Source organism: Accipiter gentilis, chromosome 16, assembly GCF_929443795.1.
Source record: "Accipiter gentilis chromosome 16, bAccGen1.1, whole genome shotgun sequence".
NCBI lineage: Eukaryota > Metazoa > Chordata > Aves > Accipitriformes > Accipitridae > Astur > Astur gentilis.
Window position 1 is genome coordinate 6,954,331 of NC_064895.1, and position 18,256 is coordinate 6,972,586.

Sequence of the window (18,256 nt, forward strand, 5' to 3'; positions counted from 1 at the left end):
AAGAATGGTTTTCTCCAAAGCACTGTTTAGCTCTTGGATTCGCATCATGAAGTATTACAATGCACTACCTAATACCACTAAAACTCACTGTATGGTGACTAACCACTGTAATAATGTGATCACTCTGTTATAACTCAACTGTTAACTCAAGCACTTTACTGCAGCAAAAGCATGCCTTACCGTTGTAGATAATTTTGTTTTGCCGTGATTGGTTTATTCAGTCTCTGTTAGGTTGGAAAAACTGACAGCATACTACATTATCTAAAGAATTACATAAAGATTACTTTAATGAATGAGTTCAATGTTCAGCTCCATGATGTTCAGAAAGGCAGTGACCAGATAGATTCAAAGGGTACTTGTCACTCAAGAAGATTCTACATCTCTAACTAGATTTACAGAATGGTATATCTCTCTCATTCCAGAAAACAAGGGGGTTTTGGATCTAAGCAGTTCTTTGTCTTCCAACAAGGTTTGTAACACCTCAGAGATACCAAATAGTCTCTTCCTATCTAAACTCAGAGATTCTCTACTATTTAGAGACCTAAAAGCCTTAAAGTTGAAACATTATAGATTGATATTTTATTGAAAACCTCATCTTCTTAGTGACCTCCTGAGCATGAAAATTTTTCTCTTTGACTTCTATTCTGGCTGTGGGAAAATTCTGCAGTACAGGACATTCAATTCACTCTAGCAGAGATTGGCCTTCTGAGGTAGATTTTCTGAAATACCAGGAGAGACAAGCTAATAGATGAACTATAAGGCACAATTATCTGATCATATAATTTTTATTTTTAAAAAAGTAAAATCTGGGAAAAACTATTATTTTGTTTCATGTCTCCTTCTGATGTTTATATTTGTTTGCTTGTTATATATACATGCAAATATGAGAGAGAGAGAAAATATGCGTGTATACGCATGCTGTGAAAATTATTTAAGCTTTAGAAGTCACAGGCTCAGGCTTCAGGAAAAGCCAGTAATATGGATGTTTTTGCAACTTTAGTTTAACTCCACTGTCCACATGTTTAAGAAACAGATTTTCATTGCACAGCAATTTAATACTTTTCTGTAGCACCTGTGTTCAATGTATAGGATGAATAATGCCCACTTACTAAATAGCAATACAGTGTTTTGGATTTTTTCTATCCCATATTTAGACCACAGTATAAGACCTACTCTGAGAATGGGATTATTAATTTTCTCATGATTTTACTTTTTCTTGTTGCTTATCTGTACAGCACCTGAGTGCTTCAAAAATCGTAATGTATTTAACACTAAAGCACAGTTTTAGAGATAGACAATAAAAGCGCAGTAATATTCTTGTCTAAAGTCCCCATGGTATTTGTGTGCCCAAACTGGGAAATGTAGGGACCTGATTCTCACAGGAGCTAGGTTTATATAAGCTCTTTATATATTCAAAGCACATCTTTCACTGATTTCAGATGCATCTCTTCAGTGTTCAACACTTGTGCTGGTCAGAATCCAAAGTATAAAGTCAGATACAAAAAGTTTTCATTAAGCAGCTTTATTGATACCAGACATGATCTGATGGGGAAACATAGACATTGACTTTAATCCCACAGGAAACCTTCTACCATGGGAAACATGAGGTCCTCCCTTCTCTTTTTGATGGTTTCTGCCTCATTCAAACTTACAATCAAATGACTATAAGAAATGAAGTTGAGTCCCACATACAAATATACACTGCAGTGCCTTTTTTAATCCTTACAGGCCCTCCATTCATCTGTTCTAACATGATTTTTTGTCTCAAATATTTTTTTTCTGCAATTTTCTTCCCATTTTCTTCTGTCCCTTGTCCTGGTTGTCTTACTCTCAACTAGTCAGTCGCTATGACTACAGCTAGACAGAAATCCAGTCTTCTGGTTTGAAGGATGAATGGCATAGCATATACTGTGTCTGTATAGCTAAACTCTTGTTGCAGACAGATGGGGTAGTTTTGTCCATCCTGCTTGTTGGAAGCAATCAAAAGTTTCTACTATTTCCCCAAACCTGTCAAAGAGCATAGCAAAAAAATACTGTGTCAGGGAGTGTTCTAAAAATTAAACAGGATGAATAAATGTGGATCTGCGCTCAAGTCTGCCTTGGGTCTGTTTAGTTTACATGGACATGTTCCAACTGCAGTCAGATTTTTCATCCTGATCTCCTTTTCCCTTATGCCTTATTATCATTTGCCCACTTTCTATTCCCAAACTTTGACACAGGGTTTTTCTTCTTCTTTTTTTTTTCTTGCCCTTTCAGTTCCAGTTCACCTCTTCACACCTCCCTAGTCATTTTGTCTATTTGCTAATTTTGTCTCCAATTGCACTGCCAATCATAAACGACAACCAGTGGACGGCACTACAAAGCTTTCTTGAGTCCATTGTGTAATAAATACCAAGGAAATCTCAGAGGAGCTCCTCTCTGATCAATGCCAGCTCTTCTCCTGAAACTTGGTTGCAGTCAGATCTGTCTTCTTTCTCTGCCCCATCTTCATCTGCCTGTCAGTTTCCTAGTCCCTTCAAATCCAGCCTTCTAAAGCTTCTAAGGAATCTTCATCTTCTTTCAAGGAATCTTCATCTTCTTTCACAACCTCTTTAACCACCTGGCTTCCAGTTTCCAGCTTTCTTGCAATAACCAGTTCGCATTATCCCACCCCAACTCCAGACTCCATTTTCCTTTCAAGTCCCATGTCCACGTCTCCATTTATTTCCTACATAAATTCTACACAAATTCTAGTTCTGGAACATGAGAAACAACAGCAGGGGTGAGAGGCAGAGAATGCAGGAACTCCCTTTCAGTGGAAACCCATACTTAAGTTGGTTTAAAATGATCCTGTAAATGCACCTTGAGAAGCTTAATTTGTTTTCAAAGGATGATGAAGGTGAAAAACAGATGTTTTTTTCTTATCTTCCTGCTCTATACTCTAATATCAAAGGCTTTGAAGCAGTCATCCTTTAGAGAAAAACCTTTTCTTTGTATTTCTGAATTAAACATGGTGAAATTTCTCTCTTGGAATCTGTTACTATCTATAGCTGTCAGGCAAAGTTAGTTTGGTGATAAAATTTGAGAAAGTTTGGTTCTCAGTCTTTCTGTTGCCTCCTTAACATGCCACAAGAATGTAATGGGAATGGGAATTTAAAGTGAGCACATAAATTTAACATACAGCACAGAAATGCCCTTTAGCAAATCAAGAGTAAAGAACATACATGGAAAGATACTCTGGGCCTTGTTGTGGAGTTGTAAGTGGAGCAGTAATTTGGTAACTGCTTTTTTTAGCTGTAATTAGAAAAGTTTTGCTCTCTCTTCTATGTTTTTGACCCATTAAGTAGAGTGAGTTATTCTCTAATCAGAACACAGTTCACAGATTGCTGTATAAGTGCTTCTCCCTTCTTGTCTGGAGCCCAGTGATATGAAAACCAGCATGGGTTAATTGGAAATCTAGCCCTTTGTTTATTTTCTGACTATGCTGCTTTTTTTTTGTTTGTTTCCCTCTAGACTCTAACAGCAGAAATTTTTTTTTTTTTTTTGATGGCATGAAAACCAATATCCACTTTTTACATTCCACAATTGTTAGAAATGAGGCTTGTTAAAGTGGTAATGAAGTCCTTACAACAACACATTACTTGGTGCTGCATGTGCAAAACCTGTAAAAGAAAAAATAATTGGTGAGTCAGACCTGTGAATCTACGGAGAGGAAGGGCAGCTATGTTTTCAACACAGCATTCCAGTTGCAAACATCTTTCATTTGTCTACCCATTTCTCTGCTGTATAGCTGGGAATGGGGTAGGCAGCTGCTTTTTATTTGCCTCTCAATTTGCACCAGACAGGATGCTAAATTTTGATTTTTTTTCTTCTTTTTTTTTTTTTTTAATTTTTCATTTCTACCATCCTCAAGGAAAACAAACAAACAAACAAAACTGTATAATACCTTAACTTTTCCTGTTTAATTCTCTCTTTCTTTTTTCTTTCTTTTTCTTTCTTTTTTCTTTCTTTTTTCTTTCTTCTTTCTTTCTTTTTCTTTCTTTCTTTTTTCTTTCTTTTTTCTTTCTTTGTTTCTTTCTTTGTTTCTTTCTTTCTTTCCTTTTCTTTTCTTTCTCTCTTTCTTTCCTTTTCTCTGTCTCTTTCTCTCTTTCTCTTATTCTTTCATTCTCTCTTTCTTTCCTGGTTTTAGGCATAAGTGCCATAATGTGTAGGGAAATTTTCTGCTATCTGTTGTGGTTAATCTAGGTAGTAACTTAGTCTTGCTTTGACTGGTAAGAGGCTGAAGTTGGTTCTGTAGAAACTGATTGGCAGAAAGCCTTTATGTGACACTGTGCTGTCTGGCTTTTCTGATTTAGGCCAGTACCACCTTGTAGATCTTTGTGCTCCATGGTCAATGGAGTTAATGAGTTTATTTTTCACTTGAGAATGCTTTTTATATGATCCTCTGGCACAGTTTATCTACGTTTTGTACTTAAGAAAAAAACACACCTGGTTTATCTCAGTCTTGCCTCACTTAGATAACTAAGATTTCCCAGTAATAATCTACAGAATGTCCCTAAAACCCATGCAAATTCTTGGCTTATGAAAAATAGAAAATAAATTAATTAAACCAGTACTTCAACACAGATTTCAATTTGAAAGATTACCACCTCATCATAATGCTGTTTTCACTGGAACCTTCCAAAATGGGGGATTTGCTAATGCATAGCATGTAACACACAACATACAGTTGGCTAGCCCACAGCTTGGAAAATGAATGAAAAAAAGCTGTAAACTTAGAACTGCCAAACCAAGTGTAAAATTGTGTGCCAATCACCCTATTACTGTCTCGCTAGCATCACATGAAACTATTGCAGCATTGCGACTCCCACAGTCTGTGAAGTGGACTCTACTATTCGCATCTTCAGCTGTAGCCATGCCCTGCCTGCTTTCATGTTTCCTCTGGTTGTGTGGCATGAAACACCACTGCTGGGGATGACAGCAACCAACTCCCACCTTGTTAATTTTTTTCATTTCAACAGGTTAGAATGATATGAAAATCCAGAGGGACAAAGGTTTCAGCAGATCAGTTCAGATTCTATGATACAAATTAAAAGTATGTACAGTTGTACATGCATTTAATAAATTATTTGCCTGACTAGCAGTCACCATTGGATCCCTGAAGTTTTAGAACAAATGTGGATGCCAAGACCACTGTAATTTTAAGGCAAGAAACCCTCATGTCAAGAGTGGGAATATGAACAAATACAATAGTTGTATGGTGCTCTGAAAATAAAAAGCACAAAAGCTTTGAGACATACAGTCAAGAGGAAAAACATGTATTTCAGTTTTTTCAATTCCTTTTGAGAGAGATTTTTTTTAACAACAATTGCTGATTTTTTAAGCCACCACTAGCCACTGCAAAGTAGTATTATATTGCAAATTTTAATTTTAAAAACCTACAATATGAGTTGCTTTCATGCAATCTTCATGCAAATACTTAAAGTCATGGAGATGTGTACAAAATTTTTTATTTATTTGTTTTATTTCAGTTTTGAAGAATGGAAAAAAACCCACCCCCAGACTTCAGGAAATATTCACAAGTATGTACAGTAGAGAATAGATGAAAAATTATTCCAGGAAAAGTTTTTGATAATACTGCTTGTGTTAACATATATAAGTAGGAACGGCAGTTCCAACTTCAAAAAAGAAATAAAGAATGTAGTAAAATATGAAAAAAACCCCAAATTTTATTGGTTTGTTATTTCTTGTATAAATCTTGCTGTCAGAGCAAATTGAGAGCGACTCAGTCATCTCAGGCTTGCAGAGCATGTAGAGCTATTATTGGTCTTCTCATAAATCTCGATATTCAGTTCTAAATGTAAAATAGGAATGATCAACAAAAAGGTTGGTATAACTCTTAGCAATATAAGGGGATCATCACACAGATTTACTGTATCCCAAAAGCTAGACCCATTAAGTCATTTAAAGAGACTATATGATTGATTAATAATAAAAAAATAATTATAAACTAACTAATATGATTCACGGACAGAGAAGGAGACAGCAACAACTTGACCTTTAAAAAGGTATTTCTTTAGGAATTAGTAATGAACCTTATTTTTCTAGAAATAATATTTTGCAGGGGCACAATTGTTCCAAAGAAAATTTCATTGAAAATGTTTCTCAAAACCAAGATAGAATTTCTGATAGAGATGGAATATAAACCAACACCTTGGATTTTGACTTTTGTGTCAGATATGCAGGAGCCAGATTCATATTATTTTTCTAACTAGAATATGTTTAAATGTGTATCTCTCATATCCTTACTGGATACATTCATGGCAGCATAACTCCGTTCCTGACTTTTTCATTTGACAGTTCTCATGTGACTTCTCCCCACAGGAAAAAGTAAACAAAAAACCCTAGAAGATTTAAACAAAACTGAATTATTCTTTTTCTTCCAGTCTTGTTCAGTGGAAATCTTTCCTGGTAATGTGTTGTAGTAGGTAAAAACCTAGCAAAAACTAGGTAAAAACCCCCACCTTGTTTGCACACCCAGCACAGAGAGGTGATGGTGGGTGTGGGAGCCAAACAACACTCTGCCCTGGCTGTCCCCAGGATCATCTCAGGAGCCATCAGCCCATCAAAGGACCATCTCCGCAAGCCCAGAGAAGAACAGAGGCACAAAGGCTGGTGGGGAATGCAAATTAAGGACTCAGAGGAAGGCGTACCCTATCCAGGCCCCTGCCAGGGCTGTCCCAGGACACCCTCAGCCCAAATGTACTGGTATGCAACCTATCAAGATAAGCTAAGAGGAAAAAACACTCTACATGACCTTTTGGACTGAGGAGGCAGTCACTGCCTAGGAACACATTATAGGAAGCAGGGGAAGAGCATTTTGGAATTGCACAAGGCTTACTAAGGGATGTTTACAGGAGGAACCAAAATGGGGAAAGGGAGGGTTAAAGGTGGTTTGGGGAAGAAACAAGTATGTCAAACTAGAGGGATAAAAAAAGGTGAGTCATTTGTAGACTGTGCTATCAGTGTTCTTCTCTGGCCATGTCCTGTGCCTGAGCAACTCAGTCTGTCCTGTCTTAAACTCCATTCCTAACTCATTTCTTGGGTGAGGGCCTCTCTATTTGGTGTGCAACTGTGTGCGTGTGGATGTGAGTGTCAGCCCTGGGGTTGGACCAGGGTCTGAGCTTGTGTGTTTGTGGTGCAGCATCTGGAGTGAATGTGGAGGAGCTGGCTTTTGGAGGTCTGGGGAGTCCCAGGTATCTGCTGGAGAGATCATAGGGTCTGGGGAACAACCACGACCTGCTTGTATGTACCTGTGTGTTTCTTGGGGTATGGGTGTCTCTAGGGGCGAGGGACATGGGAAGAGTGAGTATCCAGGACTAGCTCATGGATGGACTGTTCATCCAAGGCCAGATAGTAAGGGATCTACAGTGTGTGTGTGTGGGGGGGTAGGGTTGGAGCAGAATGGGAGATGATGGGGGAGTGAGTAAAGGGGTCTCTAATAGCAACTGATGTGAAGCTGCAGTCACTGGGGCTCATATGCCCAGATGCCAACAATTGGAGAGACTGGGATCCAGTCCAGTTGCTGTGTGAATTGAGTATCTGAGCCCAGCTTCTGCAGGGATCCACACTGTACATCTATACATTTCCCGCTAACAGACCTTCATCCTACTCAGCCAGAGAGAGGTACAAGATGAGGCCAGCGGTGGTGTTTGTGTTGATGTGAGTGCTGATTGTGTCTACATTGATCTGTGTGGCCAGCTCTGTGTATATACACACTTTGCATATGTGTGTTTGTGTATGGACCTACTGATAATACACGGTCAGCCTCACTGCTGGTTGTGTAGTGATATGTTGAGTTACACCCTAGCTGTGGTGCAGTTCAGGGTTAAACATGATGCATTGTCCTTTAAGAAGGACCAGTACTCCATAGCTTCACTATGCAAGCCTGATTACTTTGTATAAACTATGCATGCTTTGCTAACGATGATGTCCTTGGAGAGGGAACTAAAGACTGATAAAAGGAAACATCCTGCCCCAGAAGGCACCGAGGGCCAGAAGATTACCAAAGAAGCATGAACTAAGGGAAAGGTATAGGTGGCAGGGGGAGATCCTGACCACCGACTCAATTCAGAGCTGGAAGAACTTGCCCCCCCACCCCCTGCAAGGAGCATGCATGCTAATTTACATAACAAATAAGGCTAATTTAAATATAACTGACCAATAATAGATGAGAGGGTGACTACTAACCAATGAATATAAATTTAAGTGGGTTTTTACTAATCATGTAACAGAATAAATATGTTGTAGTTCTTTGGTATGGGGTAGCAGCTTTGTGGAGTTACCACCTGGCACCCATCTCTGTGCAGACATGAAATAAATAAATATCTCTGCTCTGTGTGTAAGATTGGCTCATTGCACACCAGGTACTGAACCCCGCTTGTGGGACAACAGCTGGACCTGAGGCACGCACTTGCAGCAGCCTTGGCTCTATCAGGTTACAGATTCAGGCTCCTCTTAACTAATTATACTGAGTTTAGAATCAATATGTACCTGTTTGGCATCAAAACTGCATCTAGATATCTCCCATAATTTGGGGTAAATCTAAGAAATAAAACAGAAAATAAATGCATGAATTGAATTATAAACCAATCCATTGCATTAAAAATTAGTCCTTCATTTACTCTGAGAACACATTATTTTTAGGCTGTTGCTCAGGGAATTACTCCCTTGCACATTTTTATCCTAAATTTACTATTAGCACTGGTATGTGCTCGGCATTTCAACGAGCTAGTTCAGGGAGGTATACCAGTACTAAACAGTTAGGTCTTTAAAGGGGTCTGCTTTCTGCTGGTTTAGCTCTACCATTATATCTGAGCATGCTGAGGTACAATGAGCATGAGGACTGTCACAAGTCATGTGGAAGGAGCTTACGGAGGAAGCAAAACCAGACAGCTTGCAGCAGCAACTACATATTGCCTCAGCTTTGCTACTATGCAAATGGTAGGCAGAAATCTTTCTACTTTTTTTCTTTGTGAACAGAAACTATTTTTTTAACTTTTCATCTTGAATAGAAGTTGTCTTCTATCTCAGGTTGGTTTTTATTATCTTCTGCAACTACAGAAATTTTCTCCTATGAGCAATAACATTGGTCATATCCCTTTACTAGCTATCCCACCCAATATTATTGCAGCAAGAACTGGGACTTTTTTTTGTGACCAGGGGGACTGTGGAGGACAAGGGCAAGAACACTAGAAGTCTTTGCTAAGAAAATATATTGTATACAACTATAGCTTGACATAATAAACTGTAAGAGAGCTGCTAATTTACACTGGGTATTAATACACCCTCTACACATGTAACTTTTAGACTCCTTTTCTACCACAGCTTCAGTTAGTAATCTCTCCTACCATGTGGTAATTTTGAGTTAGAAGAGAAACAAATAACTTTAAAAACAACCTATAGATGCAAAATTTTCAGCAACCATTTCTGTTGTGTATTCAAATTTTCTTACTTCTTAATTATTTTATCTACCCTTGTAATTAATTAATATCAAGTAAGTAATTTTTGTAAGAGCAGGTGAAGTAGGAAAGAAGATGGCAATATTAAATTGGGAAAATAAGGAAATCATTTTAAGTATTCAATATACAAATTTATTAAAACCCCTACATATACCATTGATTCTTTTTTGATTGTCTTCCTTTTGTGTACTTTTTCAGTTGTAGTTTATTTGGGCTGGAAATTGTTGTATTGATAAATCATTATGGCAGAAGTCATTTTGACTAGGATCTGAGAAATATCATAGCATGGATCTTAGGAGCTCATTTTGTCCTTCAGTCTGCTCCAAGGCAGTAGTAGCACTCCTCCTGACAGACATTTTTATTTAACCTTTTCTTAAAGACTTCAATGATAGATCTCCCTAGGCAATCTATTTCTGTGCTTTATAATCCTCACCATTGGAAATATTTCCTAATCTGATGCCTTCTTTCTACAATTTTTTCCCTTCTTTTTTTGCAACAGTGTTCATGAAATATTATCTGCCCTCAGTCCTTTCTCCTTCAGGCTAACCATTCTATTTTTTTATGCCTTTCTTTTCTCCAAAGTCTTACTTTTTCAGACTTTTGATGAATATCAGAAATTGAGAGACTTTAGACATCTGATCAACCTTTACCTGGTTTATAGCTTCCATTAAATGCAATACCTGCAACTGATCACAAACCTCCATAAGAGGGCTTAATGATGCCAGGAAAAAGTATAAGGGCTTGCTAACTATGCTCATTTATTAATTTTGGTATGATTACTGTTAGTCTCAATAGTACTGTACATAAACACAGCACACAGACATAGTACTTATCCTAAGTAGCATGTGATCCCCTATAAGCTCCCTTACTCAGACTTGATAGTGTAGTTGACCTGTACTGGTGCATATAATTACTCCTGCTGCAGTTGTTCTTATCAGATCCCTCTCTATTTTAAGTTTATTTCTTCAGTTTCTTAAGACTGCTTTATATTCTGATCATGTTTTCCAATGCCTTTGCAGCCCCTCCTAGTCTAGTTTCATCTGGCATACCCTCTATTTCATCAGTCAGGTAATTTGAAAAAGTATCATCATACCTTAACAAGGCATATAAGCTGCAGGACAAAGAATTTTAGTAGTGATTGTAGTTGTGGTATTTTTATTGCAAACTCAATTAGTAGTGATGCATAGGTATCCAATATTTGGTGGATTCACCCCAGCATAGCAAAGCACAAGGTACAGACATCCTGCATTCTTATTCATGCAGAGAAATATAAACTGTAAGAGCAATGAGACTGTGAGGTTAGGATTCTGGTAAAAGGAAAAATGCTACAAAAAAGGAACACATTTTTTAGACACAAAAACAATTGGTGCTTTGACTGACTTAAAGTTTTGAGCTTGATCTGGCTGCACAGCACTTCTAAAGTTAACTGAAAAAAACACCAAAGCAGCTTTATAAACTTGCTATTAGTCTTGTTCTCAGTCTAGAGACTTTCAGCAGGGTTTTGGATTGCATCAGAACCCACACAGCCATAATTAGCTCTGTAGGAAAAGGTTTTTTTTCTTTTTTTCCTTCTTTTGTTTTACTACTTTAGACACCCAGTCATGTCTGCTATGCATCTGATTGCTTATGTCCCTTCTTGATGAGATCTCTGTTATGTTTGTTGAAAGCTTCTCCCACTTGACTGTATGTAGCAGACCCTCAAGCAGAAGCCACCATCTTCTTCAGAAGTTTCTACCTAACCCTGAAAGCAGCATCCAAGACATCAATAGGGAGCTGGCAGATACAACCAAGGACATATGGGATACTTGTGATTTTCATGAGTGCCATTGGAGGGCCAGGAAGAAAACTGTGGCACTAGATGCCTCTGTTTAGGTACTTGAATTCCACCCAGGTTGTCTGAGTATGCTAGTTTCTAGTCTTCTCAGACTATAAAGTGAGGAATTTACTGTCAGTCATTTAATCTCTGATTACAATGGTTTAACTCTTTTTAAAGAAAAATACAAATAAATATTTATTTAGAATATCCAAAATATACATTATAATTAAAAATGTTAATGAAGGCTGAAATGAACTAAAAACTAAAGTCATTTACATCAACATTAAATTTGAAATATGACTCTTTTTCCCCCTGTATACATAACCTAACCTTGTGTTGAAATGTTCCTGATATACAAATCTCGTATATCTTACATCTTAGATTACATTTATCTTAGGTTGCATTTATCAGACAGAACCCTCTGTCTGTGAAGTATGATGTCTTCTATAATTAATTAATCTCTTTTCTTGGGTCCTCCAGGAAGTCCAAAGTGATTTTATCCTTCTTCTGTCCATCTTCACTTCCCCAGTTCTTTAAACTTAAATATTTTTAATTTATTCAGGAGATACTATTAGACACTCCAATTCAACAGGCTTAGCTCTTTGGAGATAAAATACCAGATCAGAGATCATCTTTTGTGTTAGGTATGTTGATTCATACCTTGGTGTCTCAGAAAGCAATAACACTCCCTTATGTCTGTGACTTTGCCTTCACTGTTCAATGTGAAGTATCTGAAATATATTTTACATAAATCTCCATGTTGCCAAAATACTTGATCTAGACATTTAAAGGGACAAATGTGTGTAGCTCATTACTAGCTTTTGACTGAGACTAGGCATGATGGCAATCATGTGTAATCGTAATGGCATTTCTGGGGTGATAAGAGCTTTAGAGCAATTGCTGCTGCTCTCCATCCAACTTTTTTTCTTTTTTTTCTTCTCTAGAGATATCATAATAAACTCTTACTGAAATATTCTTGACTGAAATTTTTCACTTCTGGCATACCTAATACTTCCTATGAAGCTTCTAGGATGTTATTTAGAAACACGAAAAATTAGTTTGCTCTGTGCCATCCATATCAGTCTGATAGTGGATCTGTATGCTCTCTGTTGGTTGCAGGTCACCATCTTCTGAAACATTTTCATTAATACATAAATTACCTGAAGTGCAATTTCACAGTTCAAAAGTAAATTTGGATGCCCAGGGCTTTTTTGGATGCCCGAATAACAACTTAAAAATAAAGATTCATTTTTCATACTGTTTTCAGCTGTTCAGCTTAGAGGTTTTGATAGATTCACCAATGTATCAGCTGAATGCATTTATGATGAAGACAGTAAAATTATATTTCCTTGTACTGTAAGGAATTTTCTTTCTTTATGAAGGTTTCTGAGGATTTACTTTTTCTAACATGCTAAGACATAAATATTTGTTTTTGAGATTCCATTTAATACTGTGTTTTATTCTGCAGGATGTCTTGAAGCCATAGGTGAATTAGTATTTCTGACAGACCTCAAAGGAGATTGGATGCATACCTGACCATGAAGTTCAGTACTTTAAATCTGGTCTTTGGTAAAATTTGCTTCAAAGTGGCAGTAGGGGATGGACAGTTCTGTTTAGTGAGTAGACTTTTATTTATACAATTATATTCATATTTTTCAATTATTATCCTTGTTCAAATCCCTTTTAAAACTTGTTGAAGAATAAAATCCTAGTTTAAAAGTAAACAGCTCCTTTAAGGTCATGAGATTAATTTTGTTGATTTTAGGAGTGAGTTAAATCAAGGCATTTTTTTGGAAAGCCAGGTACAAAATTAACAATAAAGCAAATACCATCACTCATACTGTGCACTGTTCATCATTCTGATTAAATGGAATGTTGAATGTTAATTACCATGTAAAAGCCCTGTGACAGATTCCTAAAATGTCCACTTAGTTTAAGTGTTTGTTCATCTGTTTTTTTGTTCTTAATAGAAATCAAAACCTTTATGGAGAGCTGCTTCTTTAAAGCCAACATGTTCTTCCTACCATGAAGATATAGAATGCTAATTAGCTTCTAAGCTGTTCTGAATGATTCGATTAGTCTTCTTCTATATTGTACTTCTGGTTACACCTTGAATTTTCTTTATTTTCCTTTTTTTTTTATATATATATATAAAATGGCAACACTGACATCCAGTGTCTAGTTAAATTAATTGCAATTGAGTAGTCCCTAAGGATCTTCCAGGTGCAAATCCTCTATTCTTTACATAATTTCTAAGTATATTTAAAGGTGACAGTGCATCCTACAAAGTTATAGAAACAATCTTGTAGGAGATAATTTGTGCAACTAGAAGACAAGAAAATTTTAAAAAATCTGATAAATAACATCACAAAGATGAAATAAGTTATTTCATGTGAAGCTATGAGGTTGTATCACTACCAGTTCAAGGCTTATGGGTAGAAGAATGTCGGGTTTTTTGCCCAGTTTTGATTTGACAAAGTGTATTCAGCTTAGTAAGTTTAAGCTTTTAGTTCCAGTCTTTGAAACATTCACTATTTTTTCTTCTCAAAGAGTGTTAAGACATCTGCAAGATGTGAGTGATGCTAAGGATTGCCTATAAGAATATAAGAAGAAATATGACAGAAAGAAGCTCTATAGATGACTTATATAATTATAGACAAGCTTTGGAGCACAGAAGTATTACAATAGTGCATTTCAGTGTCCCACTTCTCCTAATTATATTTCTGATCTCGTTTAGCTATTAGACACCTATTTTCATCTAATTATACCTGTATTGAATCCAGTTAAAAAGCAAGCTAATGTATTTCAGAGATATCTAATTTTGATGTGAAATCACTAAGATGTGGAGAATTTCCTTCAAAAAATGGTGAAGAAGGCTTCCACTGAAACAATTTATACTACCAGTATGACACCAATACCAAGGAAGTATTGTATCACTTTTTTTGAAATAATAGTCATTCAGTATTTACAATTTTGAATACACATTTGATACAAGAATATTTTAAAAGGTGTTTTCACTTGTTTTTAACTTGTACACTATGCAATTACATATTATAATTTCCTATTACAGAAATATACAGCAGTGACAGAAGCAAGCCTAAACTTTCTTTTCTATGTTCTTGAGCCTCTTAGTTCCTAGGCTGTTTGTTCAAAGGTGAGGATTTGGCAGGCGGAGGAGAGAAGTGCTGATTACTAGTGGGACTTAACCTGCCAGGTTAGGTCAGTTGTGGCTAAAACTAAAGTGCTTGCAAGATGGTATTTGGATGGGGGAGGATGGGAAACCTATGTGCTGAGGGACAGGGAATGGGGGAACAGAAGAAGGAAGAAAGGAGGAAAGAAGAGAACAAGATCCTCAAGAAGCTGAAATATTATAATTTCTAAAGTAATGATAACTGAGAACAGGATTTTAATATACATGTGCATGATCAGCATGATGGGTAAGAAAGCACAAGTCCTCCTTGAAGAGAATATGGTATATTATCAGAATACAAGAAACCACATAAATGAAGGAAAACTGTGGTTGGGGTGAAGTCTTTGTTTTATTCAGCATTGCTTGGCATGACTGATTGATGCAAGGGTAGTGAACAACTCCAGCAAAATTTCTGAGAGCTCAAACACCCTATGCAGTATTGTGGTTAATTGCTAATATAGGGGTTTATTATAGTTTTTAAGAGCTTTTTGTGTAGATTCTTAATTTCTCAACAAAATAATTTTGGTCATCCTGAGAACTGTGTGCAAATCTAATTTGAATCCACAAAACTATTTAAATTGGAAGCAAAAATATTTGGGTTCATGAAAACAAAGGAAGACCTTCCCATATGTCTCCGCATCAAAGGGGCTAAACTAATTTTTTCATTTGTGAGAAGAGTGTTTTACTTAATAATTCATAGGAGAGTTTGTTTTACATCTCTCTAGTACTCTGCTACATCTGCCTCAGTTTTTATAAAAAAGTTTCCTTGCTATTGAAGCAGAAAATCAGTCATGGGACTGATTCTCTAGCCTGGTGGGTAAATCATGTTTCCAATACATGGCATAGCTATATTTTGGACTTTGTTTTAGTCAGGCTTTCAAAGTGGAAGAGTGTCAAAAGAAGACAGAGCCAAAAATATAACAAAATATAATCTAGGCTGTTTCTTTCATGGACTTAATAACTTAAATTCATTTAGAAAAAAGATTGAATTGAACTCAAATGCCCCATTCTGTCTGGTTGGTGGAAAAGAGAGAATATACACCATCAGTCTGTCATGCATGTGAACCTTTACTTTTCTTAAAAATGCATGAAAATTAAATATTTCCTTTTGGATTAAATAGGAAGTTTCAATTCAGATCCTAAAGGAACAAATTTGACCTTGATTTTTTCAGACAGTTTCTAACGATCCCTGTTGTTTACTGGAGTGTTAATGATTAAGGAGAGTACAATGAAATGGCTGGACAGAAGTGATGAAAGAGAAATTTTACTCATTCAAACTGTTATTCTGTATAATGCCAAAAATTTTCCAGGGAATGTTAATGTTAAGCCTTTACCTTTTTTAATATTTTTTTTATTATTATTATTATTATTATTCTAGTTCATATAATGTGTGATTTATGAATCTGATTCCAGAAAGGTTTGAAGACTTCCAAAGTCAGGACAAAATAATAGCATTCAATCTTATTCAGGAAGCATTTATTGACATAGAAACTCAGGTCTTGAATGCTTTTAAAATCTTGGAGAAAAACTTAAGAAAAACACATTATTAACTAGATAAAAATAAGCAGATTTTAAGACAATGTGTTTATGTATGAAAGGGAGCCTCAAACTCTTAGGAGTGTTTTGCTCACTTACTAGTTTACAGTCCCTAAAATTTGTCTGCTTATACTTGCCTATGAAATATTTTAAGTATTTTAAGAAATGCTTTCAATAAATTATTCAAGAACAAGTTCATTCCAGTTAATGTCTTTCTTGTTGGCACAGTCATAATCTTCTGAAGGGGAAAAAAAACCCCAACAGTCTGAAATTATTGGCCACAATTCATATTCAATAGTTGAGTACAAAGCGTTCTTTCACCCAAATTAAGAAGAGGACTAAACATAGCCAGTATCAGTTCATTCATCTAAATACAATATTTAGATCCTCAAATTCTTTTGTTCTGTTGCTGATTAACTACAGGGGAACCTACATGTCCAGAGACACATAAAACCTTATGCTGGGTTTACAAGAAAAATTTATGTAAGTAGTCAAGAACTTGCTAAAAATGTTATGAAGTTACTACAAATAGTCTTTGTGAAAATGCCATGCTGTCAGAGCAGACACCTGTGATCACAGTGGCTTATCAGATATTCTGTTTCGAATGAGCAAGAGCTGTTATTCTTTGTCTACCATATTGCTCAGGTATCAAAGGGGCTGCCAAAATCAGGAGGCAAATGCTCAGTAAGCTAAAGTGTTTTTTTGCAGTATACATGCTCTTTCTCAATAACTCCCTGTGTGGATACTTTCACTGTGAATTAAGAATTCCTCTGCATGAAGTGGTTGACTCTACTCCAAAAATGGAGAGAAATGTTTCACATCTAGAGCACACTGAGTGTCTTTACAGAAGGTTAATTCCTGTCAGTACACTGCAAATAGACACCCCTATCCCTCTGTGCATGAATTTCCTCAAATAAGCAAGTTAATATATTATGCTTTATTTCTGACATCTGGGCACAGTAAGCAAACATTTTTGAAATTGCCCAGTATTTTTAATTCTAATCTCAAAATTGATTTTGACATTACATAATCTAACTTTCAGAAAGAGTTAGGTAATTCAAGACAAGATTTGAAAAATATGTTGGTGCCTTTGGTTGCAGGTGAGAATCTAAGCAGGTGAGATATCTAAGTAGGAGCAAGACATCATTATCTCTAGCTATTAATTCACAGTGTAAATGCACCTTGAATACCCAATGTAGTTCTAGAATCCCAGTTCGAAAGAGATATAGTAGAAAGTGAAAACAAAGAGACCTCACAGGTGATCAGAGGTATGACGTAGTTTTCATGAAAAGTGTTAAGATATAATCAGGACGACTAGTCTGGAAAAGACAAGTGCAGAGCAGGGAGGGATATGATAGAAGATTTTAATATCCTGGATATTAAAGTCAACAGACAACAGCTGTCTCTATTAAGTAAAAGAACAGGAGGTATCAAATAAAACCACCAGTCTGCAGATTCAAAACACAGAAAACCAGCAACTTCTTCACACAATACATAGTTAAAAACAACATCTGGTTGTGTTACCTAGATTTTACAGACTATTGGATATTGATAGATGATAATGGGGATAAGTTTTTTAGAATCATAGAATGGTTTGTGTTGGCAGGGACCTTTAAAGGTCATCTAGTTCCAACCCCCCTGCCATGGGCAGGGACACCTTCCACTAGACCACGTTGCTCCAAGCCCCATCCAACCTGGCCTTGAACACAACCAGGGATGGGACGTCCACAACATCTCTGGGCAACCTGTTCCAGTGCCTCACCACCCTCACAGGGAAGAACTTCTCCCTTACATCTAATCTAAATCTACCCTCTTTCAGTTTAAAACCATCGTCCCTTGTCCTGTCGCTACAGACCCTGGTAAAAAGTGTCTCTCCATCATTCTTATACATTGAAAGGCCACATTAAGGTCTCCCCAGAGCCTTTTCTTCCCCACGCTGAACAACTCGAACTTAGCCTTTTTCCAAAGCAGAGGTTTTCCAGCCCTCTGATCATTTTCATGACCCTTCTCTGCACCCACTCTAACAGGTCCATGTCTTTGTTGTGCTGGGGGTCCCAGAGGTGGATGCAGCACTACAGGTGGGGTCTCACCAGCATGGAGTAGAGGGGCAGAATCACCTCCCTCTACTCGCTTCTTTTGGTGCAGCCCGGAATACAATTGGCTTTTGGGGTTGCAGGTGCACATTGCCAGCTCATGTCCAGTTTTTTATTCACC